Source organism: Haliotis rubra, unplaced genomic scaffold, assembly GCF_003918875.1.
Source record: "Haliotis rubra isolate DU_JTF1 unplaced genomic scaffold, ASM391887v1 Scf412, whole genome shotgun sequence".
Lineage (NCBI taxonomy): Eukaryota > Metazoa > Mollusca > Gastropoda > Lepetellida > Haliotidae > Haliotis > Haliotis rubra.
Genome location: NW_025767094.1, coordinates 182,744 through 193,089, shown reverse-complemented (window position 1 = coordinate 193,089; position 10,346 = coordinate 182,744). Strand labels below are relative to the sequence as shown.

At 38.9% G+C, this 10,346-nt stretch overlaps 1 long non-coding RNA gene across 1 annotated transcript; it reads left to right on the top strand.

Moving 5' to 3' along the window:
- Positions 1-2,027: 2,027 nt before the first annotated feature.
- LOC124288134 lies at positions 2,028-2,640 on the top strand. Its single transcript, XR_006901390.1, has 2 exons — positions 2,028-2,335; positions 2,561-2,640. It is a non-coding gene; the product is annotated as an uncharacterized LOC124288134 (long non-coding RNA).
- Positions 2,641-10,346: the final 7,706 nt, after the last annotated feature.

Sequence of the window (10,346 nt, the reverse complement as noted above, 5' to 3'; positions counted from 1 at the left end):
TTTTACAATAGCCTGTAAAATATAAACCCGTAACTGAAAACAAAAGCACCCCATCGGGGCACACCATGGCTTTATTCCCTACGCTGAAATTACGTCAAATATTTCCTGTACATGAAGTTTTAATATACGAGGGTCGTACAGAAAGTAGTCGGCCTAACTGTATTCTCGATATCCAATGTTTGAACAGCTTCCATTTTATCATGAAGGAATCATTAGAAACGCTATATCCAAGATGTCACATATGTAGGTAACGTGGTTAACGAGATATTAGTCATCAAAACACATTGGAGTATAATATTTGTAAAATAATTGTAGAAAATGAGAACGACCTGTCATTTGATACCTCTATGATAACGGTATACCCTCAGATGATATCATATAAAATATGTTCAAAAGGTATTGGATGACTTCCCGTCATTATCAACATTCAAAGATTTGGATTGTTTGATTTATATTTAGACGGTTGGCTGTTTTTTAAGGAATGAATACCCCACTAAGACACATTATACTGACTCCAAGCCGACCAGTCCTTGGTGTACCCATTAATGACGAGCGCCAGGCAGGGACCAACAAGTACCATATTTTAACGTCTTTTGGTATGACGCGGTAGAGGATCGAACCCGCGACCTTCCGCTCTCCGAGCGGGAGCTCTGACCACTACACCACGGAGACGGTCGTGTTTAGAACAAGTCATGTCCTTATAATTACGTCGGTGTGTGTGTGTGTGTGTGTGTGTGTGTGTGTGTGTGTGTGTGTGTGTGTGTGTGTGTGTGTGTGTGTGTGTGTGTGTGTGTGTGTGTGTGTGTGTGTGTGTGTGTGTGTGTGTGTGTGTGTGTGTGTGTGTGTGTGTGTGCCCGTCTTGTCGGACTCTTTGTTCTGGATGAAATTTCACTGATGCGCGATAATCTTAAACAATAGGGGATTACCGTATAGTCTATTTCGGCGTAACAAAGTACACACCACAAATTCATCTCGATTTTTAGATTTCAGCAATTCAATTTTTGGGTATATTTCTCTTCATGATAAAATTCATAAATATATATTTCGTATATTTTCAGAAAATGAGAAAATGGTAACTGAAGACATAAAGAAATATGAATAAACATTTTTTACATGAATATACATACATATACATAATTATTCCAACACAGGGACACTCAATTATGTGGTACGGTATTTAGGTCATGTCCAAAATGTTAAACTTACTGTCTATTTCTTCATTAGCCTGAACTAGTCTGGAATCACTCCGGACTTTGGTCTTCAGCGTGGCAAGAAAGGTGTCAACGAGAAGCTGAACTTCATCTTGATGATGTTTATGTATGTTCCTGAAACTGCTGAGATAACGGAGAACATCGGTGTTGGCGGTTGCAGGACAACCTGTCTTACAACATTTCCAATGAACTCGGTCCCTGCTAGTGCTCTTAACCCTAAACTTGTAACCTAGATAGATTAAGTGTCTACCTCCCCTTGAATTTGGAATGAACTGAATGTTAACTTGTGTGTTTGATATTTTGCAATGACGGAACCATGTCTACCTTCTTTATATACAGGCACAATGGCATAAACAATCATTTGAATAAGCTTCACTCAATTTAGCTAATATAATTCGAGTTTACTCAAATTAGTTACTAGAAATCGAGTTCACTCAAAACAAATTGGTGTCAAGTAATGAATGAGTTCGAACTCTGCCAAAAGATCATGTCCCCCAAATGAGAGTCTGGGTGACAACTACTCACTGAAAACAGACTATAGCCAGCAAACTAGTGGACAGTTCGTTAACTCCCATTAGTTAGACATCCCATTTGTTTGACATCCCATTAGTTGGACATCCCACCATCAGTATAACACCAACTGCAGAACAAAATCCCAAGATTACCAAGGTTTATGGACAAGAAGTCGACCTTTTGAAATTTCGCTATGGACACGAAGTCGACCCGCGGTAAACTTTGATGTTGAAGGCGTTGCTAGAGTCACGCTAATCCGCTAGTAGGTGTTGTTTTAAGATTTTCCATAACCGGAGCATCGTGTAAGGCGTGAACATAGTTCACTCAACATGTCATCAATGTTATCATACATATGAGAGTGAATTCACAATGATGAACATATTTAAGGAAGGAACACGCGGTAGATTGCATTCAATTTCGATATGGCAAATACACAGTTACATCCAGTGGTGGAAGATACCTGTGTGTTGGTGGATTTATGAGTGAAGCGAAATTGGATATCCTGGAAGTGCACAGAAAAGAAGTGTAATTTCACTGCGTCAACTGTCAATGACATTGTGACGATGGTGAAAGGTGACCATGCTCATCCCCGTGTCCAAGTAGACATAAAGGTAAGCATCTTGTCAATGCCTGATATCAATCTGTTACTAAGGAAAATATAAAAGTAAAATAGATATATCAAATCTGAATAATGTACGTGACCATGTTTTGCATATCGTTTAATAGATTTTGTTAACAATTCTAACAATTTATATATAGCAGTAGAGTGGTGTAACGTGGTCTGTGTAAAAGAATGTGTAAAAAGAAATAATAAATCTACTTTTACTATCTTTCAGATGAACCAGTTTGCAAATGGTGCATCTCACCTACTTCATGTTGGATGATTTTGTATACGAAATAAAATGGACGAATTATAGTACTTTTCTCCTGTTGTCTGTGTTCTCAACCGCATAATCTGGATTATAATCTGGATTATCTTTATCTTTTCTCCCCTGTTAATTGGTAAAACACTGGATTATTTCTTTGTCTTTTCTAATCCCCTGTTAATTGGTAAGCCTGTCGTCAAATGGACAGGACGTCGACCTTTTTCTTAACTGAACCGTGACATTTCACCCAAGGGTCGACGTCCTGTGCAGATCTTCACTATTGCTATTCTCCAGTGGGTACCCGGATGATATCCCAGAATTCATGACTGGTTCGTTACCTCTGCTGCGCCACCCTAATGCGCAATTGATAGTATAAGTATAGACTGATAAACAAAAATGAACTCTTTTTCACTCGATAATCTTATGTTGATTTTGTTGTGAAAATTATGTAGACTTTGCATTTGTAGACTTTGATGAATAATTTGGTTTCTTATAGAAAAATATTCACTTTGATAAAAATGGTGATTTTGATGTAAAATTGTGATTTCATAGTTATGTTGACTTTATAAAAATGTTAACGTAAATGGATGTAGAATTTGATTTAAGAAATAGTTTGGTCTTGAATTTGGTGAGAAGCCTGATATAATAGCATTGTTTTGAAAGTAAGGCTAACTAAGTACATGGGGAGTCTTCGGGAGAGTAGTGAGCTTGGGTTCACTAATCGTCAATCTGAATGTTGTATTAACTGGCATTATTTTGATAACAAATGAAAATATTTTAACCATCTGCCAGTGGTAATAAATGTTAGGACTGAAATAACGAAGTCAATGTACGTCTTTATATTTTGTCTTATAATCCTAATTAGTTTATTGTCATATTTGTATGCAGTTTGAAACTTAATAAAATGCACACGATCTGCTTATATTTAGTGATTTTATAACATGACTGTAATATCTAGACATCTTATGGATTGCCAACGTGTATCATATTTCACACAGACGCCCTAAGTGCGACCTAATGTATTTGGTCTGTCTCATTACACTTCAAGGCCAAAACAATTATTCTGTTGAATGCAGTAACAAATAAATAAAACAAAATGCAAAGTAGGATGTTTGTTTAGCTGGAGACGGACACGTGCCCCTCATGTCAGATTATGTGGTGATTGCTAATTTAGTTATCCAGTCTCTTTTGTTAAGTAATTTACTTCCAGGGACCGTGAGAAGACGTTTAGTTAAGCAGTATTATTTACTTATCCGAGTTTAGTAATAGTGATAATTAATGAAGAAATTTGCCGGGACCAAAGAATAGTGTTTACTTATCCGGTCTGTTTAGTTAAGCGGTCTTTACTTAGGAGGTTTCCACTGTATTAAAATTAAAAGAGACCAAAGTTATAGCAACTATATTACCTTGTTCGGGGAATGTATCCATCAATATCCACATAAAGGAATGATATGCCACTCATCTGCAACTGACAAAGTATCCTTTTCCATGTCATGTGTCTTTTAACAGTCTAATATAATCATAATAATAATTGGCTTGTATAGCGCCTAGATCCCATCACAGATGCTCAACGGCGCTGCATACATCGTTATAAACACAATAAGTGTGAAAAGAGTTCTATTCAGAAGCCAACTTGAGGATGACCGGACAAAATCCACCTGGACAAAATCCACCCGGACAAAATCCACCCCAAAATTGCCACCCCGGACAAAGTCCACCTCTTCTTAAAAAAAAAATGGACAAAATCCACCCTTCTCAAATTGCTATTCTTAAAAGTTTTAGTGTGTCCTGACCTTTGATCAAGTTGTTTTGCTCAAGCATTGCAAGCATTGTTTTGATAGCATTTTCGTTTTCCTAATTGGCTGTTGTTCCTAGATGTTGTTTCAAACATTAAAGGTTTCTCCATTTGTCATATTTTGATCACTACTTAATCCTCTTTCATGTATCATTAAATAGTCTCACACTTTGATCATTACGTAATCCCCTTAAAGAATTAAGATGTTTTTGCAAGCCCTTTTTTTTGGTTATTGATTATGAATGACTGATATGAATAAAATTCATTTCTGTGACTAAACATGTCATTATTTTTTTTTTTTCTTAGGGTGGATTTTATTAGGGGTGGATTTTGTCCGGGATGGATTTTGTCCGGGTGGATTTTGTCCTAGGTTGCAATTTTGGGGTGGATTTTGTCCGGGTGGATTTTGTCCAGGTGAATTTTGTCCTGGATTACAACTTGAGCAAGTTCTTGAAAAGTGACTGGGACTCAGTTCGTCTGAGGGTGACTGGAAGATTGTTCCATAGAGCTGGTGCTGCTACAGAAAAGTCTCTATCACCCATGGAGGTTTAACTGCTTGGCTGTGTTAGTCTTAACGTATCTATTGATCTAAGAGCTCTGGTGGGTACATGCAGATGTACAAGCTGGCGAAGGTAGTCATAGGACTGGTCATCGTAGAGGGAGTTATGTAGTAGTTACATCACCTTAACACTCGTGATTGGCTTGGTTACCTCACAGTTTTGTGTGGCTTTTATTGACAGCAGAATTGACACGAGGGGCGAAGGCCCGAGTTGTCAGATTCTCCTGTCAATCAAAGCCACACAAAACTGTGAGGTAACCAAGCCAATCACGAGTGTGGAGTGACGTAACTCACTTGTAGCATACTTTGACGTCACAAACTGGATGTGAGGTAAATTTTGAATTTCCCGCCACTTTTCAGTTTCTCCTGGCGATAAAACAGCAAATAACGAAAATGGCGAGTTCGAACACGACTGATTGTTTGGATACTGACATTGACGACATTACATTAAGTCAGATTGCCTCGGCCATGGAAAGTGAGTGTGAAGTTTTCAAAGGTCTGTCAGAACTGTCCTTATCTCAAGTCGTAGAAAACTATGGCATCCATTTGGAAAGCATGGATTTTGGAATCTTTGAAATTGACACAAACGTTGTTTTGGAGGAAATAGATGATAGTTTGTGCATGAAAGAAAATTTGCCTGTCTCCAAAATGGAAACAAATGATGTGGAAACAACGCCTGCCCGTCCATCGGATGAAGCAAATAGCAAATTTCCCGAACCTGTCAGTGACGACGATGTGAAATATCTTCTATCAGAAACGGAAAGTGTGAACACAAGAAAGAACACGAGGTGGGCATTAGGTGTTTTCAATCAGTGGCGTGATAATAGAAAAATGGACTGCATACCTGATATCAAAGATTTCACTGTTGATGACGTAAACAATTGGTTTTCTACCAAGCAAATGAATGTTTGATTTCCATTTATTTGTGTTGGTTTCTTTTCGATTATTACTGTTGGAATAAAATGTAAAACAATGTTGCGAGTCATTCATTACCGTTTGTGGGCGTGACCTATGTCAGCTAATGACTGAGCGGCAAGGGTAGGGGCTTACAAAAGCCCTCACTTGGGATCAAAGGCACCGACGTCAAAGTATGATACAAGAGTCAGTAGCAGAATCTTGAAGTAGATCCTGTACTTTACTGGAAGCCAGTGAAGGGATTTCAGAACTGGCGATATATGGTCATGACGATGGGTTCGAGAGACCACGCGAGCTGCTGCGTTTTTCTGCAATTTAGAAAGTGTTGAAAATGCCGTGTTGCAAAAGAGCGAGTTGCAATAGTCCAGCTTTGAGATTACAAGTGTTTGCATTAGGAGCTTTGTTGTCTCAGTATCTAGGAAGTTGGGATCTTGCCGATGTTGTAGATGTGAAAGAAACATGACTTGCAGAGGGACTTGACATATTCATCTAGGGACATGTTGGACTGGAAGATGATTCCCAGATTTCTGGCTGAGTTTGAGGTCTTCACATCCTCAGTTCCTATTTTGAGTGTGATTCCAAGTGGCATCTTCTGCATCTGTTGCCGTGAGCCTATGGCAAGGAACTCAGTCTTGCTGTCGTTCAACTTCTAATAGTTGACAGCCATCCATTCCCGGATATCCATTATGCAGCGTTCGATCTTATGAACTCCTTGTGAAACTTCTGATGGTTTGATGGCAATATACAACTGATTATCGTCAGCGTAGAGATGGAATTTTAGGGAATGACTTCTCAATATGCGAAAATATCGTTTCAGGTTTTTGACATTGGTGTATAGTCCCATTGGTCACCAAAGATAGCCCACCTGGCAACTAATTGCATGATATCCGCCATTCTTTATAAAAGTAATTAGTTAGCCAATAATGAGCAATCAATCAATGTATTGGCGGTTAATCCTTTGAAGAAAGGACGTTGTTTTTACAAAGAGACTTTACGACAGAGTGTATTCAGTATAGATTAGTAAATCTACATACATAAACACTACCTTTTGACAAATCCGCTGTGCAGGATAAAAGCAATTAATCAATCAGCGTGTTATCGGTTAATCCTTTGATCGATGTTTGTTTTGTAACTCTTTGTTTTGTAACTCAGCTGATAATTCCTCTTACTGCACTTCCAAGCGTATATTACGTAAGATGTAATACATTTGCGCCATCAAACCTCAATTTATAATGATTAGTATTTACTCCAGACACAAGAAATGCCAAATGGGAACCTTTGTCGGGTAATCCGAGTGGTGTTATCACTAATTATAAATTCATTAACCGACCATCAAGTGAATGATGACAAATAACATGTGTAGGTTTACCACCAAACAAGGGTTACAGCAAGAGAATAGTAATCGCTGTATTGCATGCAAGTTTGATTGCCTGAAAAAAAAATTATGGGCCGACACTGTTTTGAGGATACGAACGGAACTAGCTTACATAAGAAATATATATAAACAGGTAGGTAGGTTTATTTAATTCCTCCAGGTTTGGAGATACAAAATTAATTGAATATTAAAAGCTTGGAAGTTGTTAGCCACAAGTGTTGAAATTTGTTATGATATATTAATTAGAGTCTTTATTAATTAGAGTGAAACTGGACCAGTCGATCCCAGATGCAAACTGTCCAACCAGTAGCAGCAGTTGTATGGTGTCAATGTCATACGTGTGACGTCCGAGCAGCACTTCGGCCAGCGTTCTCTGTTCTATATTGTCTAACAGAACATATGTGTTTACACCGAATATGTCTAGAATATCCAGCCACATGGTTTCTCGTCTTGCGCTTACCACATTGTCAGTACAAAGGTGAAGAATGTGGTGTACAAGACCATGAACAATGCAGGAACACATTGGGCACTGTTCAGTTCTCACTGGGTGCGTGATAAGAGAGAGAGTAGCTTTAAGCCTCTCTCGCCTGTGTGGGTGATGTCTACTCATGGTCCATATCAGATGTGGAATATACACACTGTGATTGGTGAGGAACAGCGACATGCTTGCATCAGTCTCCATCCGGGACACGAGTTCATCAGTTTCAGTTTTGAAAACATGCTTCTTCACTTGGGTTTTCCAGGTGTTTGGGTTTGGGAAGGAACATAATTGGATCTGTGATAGAGCATCTCTGAGTCCGTAGCAGTTACACAGTCTTTTTATCTCCGGGATGAATCCATGGGTGACTGGACTATTGGTGACTGTATCGCTGAAGTACCGATATAGCAGGATAGATCTTGCTGAACAGGATGTTGGGCATGTAAGCAATCGTCCAAACAGACAGAGTTTTCTAATGCTTATGGTTGCAGTGATCGGCAGGATACCTACAAGTGAAAGCACCATATCAGTTCTAGTTCTTGTCGGTAAGCCTTGGATTATCTTCAGGCAAAATCTGTGCGCCCTTCCAGCTGAAGACAGGAACCTGTAGACATGTTATACAGTGTTTCACAGCCGTAAAGTGCACGTGGGAGAACAATTGACTGGTAGATCTTTGCTGCCGTGAGTGGATGAAGTCCATTTTCATGAATACCAATGTTTCTGGTGGCAAAGAAGGTTGACTTTATTTTTCTTCAGATGGTGTCAACCTGCTCCGTTGGCTTCATGTTCTTGGATATATCAGTTCCCAGGTGAGTATGCTGGTCAGTCTCCTGTATTGGCTTGTTTCCCAGGAACCAGGTTCTTTGGGAACGTTTGTAGGCTGCAGTTGATTCGTTAAAGACTATCACGACACTCTTCTTTGCACTGTACCGGAACCGCCATTTACTGCTGTACGCAGCACAGATTGCCAACAGAGAGTCTAAACCATGTTTCGTAAAGGACAGCAGTGTTATGTCATCAGCTTGAGTGGGTGCAGCACATGGGATTGTGTTAATACAGGCTCCAGACGGTGAAGCAGAAAGAAAGACTCTAGCTGTTCGTCAAGATATAGCTGGTAGAGCCAAGGTGATAGTACACCTCCTTGCCTTGTCCCTTGCTTGATGTCAAACCACTTGCTTGAGTGACCCCTGTGAATAACACAGCTCTGCATAGTGTCATACATTGATAGGATAACACCCAGAAGTACTTTTGGAGTCCCGATGTGTCTCAGCTTTAAGAAGAGGCCATCATGCCAAACACAGTCAAATGCTTTTCAGCGTCAAGGAAGCAGCTATAGAGTTTAGTGTTATTTTCCACAGAATATACTATGCACTCTCGGAGAAGAAATGAAGTCATTGTTGAGTCTATTCCACTTCTAAAGCCATGCTGAAGCGGTGATGGATTGTGAAACTTCTGCAGACGTGACAGTAGTACTCGTTCAAATAATTTATAGATAGCAGGAAGAAGTGTTATTGCCCTGTAACTATTTGGTAACATTTTGGGTTTGCTGCCACCTTTGTATAGTGTAATGATAACTCCACGTTTCATTGATGGCGGCACATAGCCTACAGTAAGGAAGGCATTGAACAGTTTGGTAGGATCGCGAGTGATAATTCCTTCTTGAAAACACATGTCACCACCCGTGTCGGCTCGGCGACCTTTTCTTCTAGAACTTATAGCCTTCCAGAATGCAGACTGATCCATTTCCGCATATGCGTCAATCTCGTTCAAGACCTTGCATCTTTGCTCTTCAATGTGCTTTCTTTGAGACCTTCTAAATTCTCTTTTTAGATCTTTATAAGTCCTATATGTGATATGACTGCCACCTCTTGTTTTCCCATCTCGAATCCAAGACATTCTAGCACAACGCATTGCTTTGTGGAGATGTTTCAGCTCTGTAGACCAGTATGGCTTTAGATGGGGACTATATTCAATCAATCAATGCTTTATTGTTTTCAAGGCCATATGACCCATAATACATTGTTACATTTTTTGTTCATTAATTGCCAGCATGAGTTTCAAAGATCAAAGATATTCTCCTCTTATGCGAAACACATTATACAGATATTTTCCCAGCATAAACAAGTGGGTACAATCAGTAGAAATCAATAATGATTTTAAATTATCGATATTTTTGGTATGAGTGGATATACATGGAACATCATTACGAAATTCTTTGTACAGAGGACAATGATATATAATGTGACATTCATCTTCGGTAACTTTACAAAGAGAACACATAGAATCTTTATCTTGATAATCACTTAAGTCTTTTCTAATACACTGTATGCCTAATCGGTTGAAGCAACATCTAAATAAGAGAAGCGCTTTTCTATATTTGATATCTTTAACATTGTATATGTACAATTCTGGAGAAAGTGAATGTTTTATAAAAGAGTAGAATTGTAATGACGTTCTATCAGATAGCTCAGAATGCCAATCTTGCCTGGCGCAGTCAATCACTCTTTCTTTAAAAATATTTAAAACATATCAATATCCCTACCCCTTGTTGAATCCATACATGGCCAAACCCATAAGTAAATAATAGATGCATGATATTAGTTGCCCAATTAGACCGTTTTCTATTACACAATT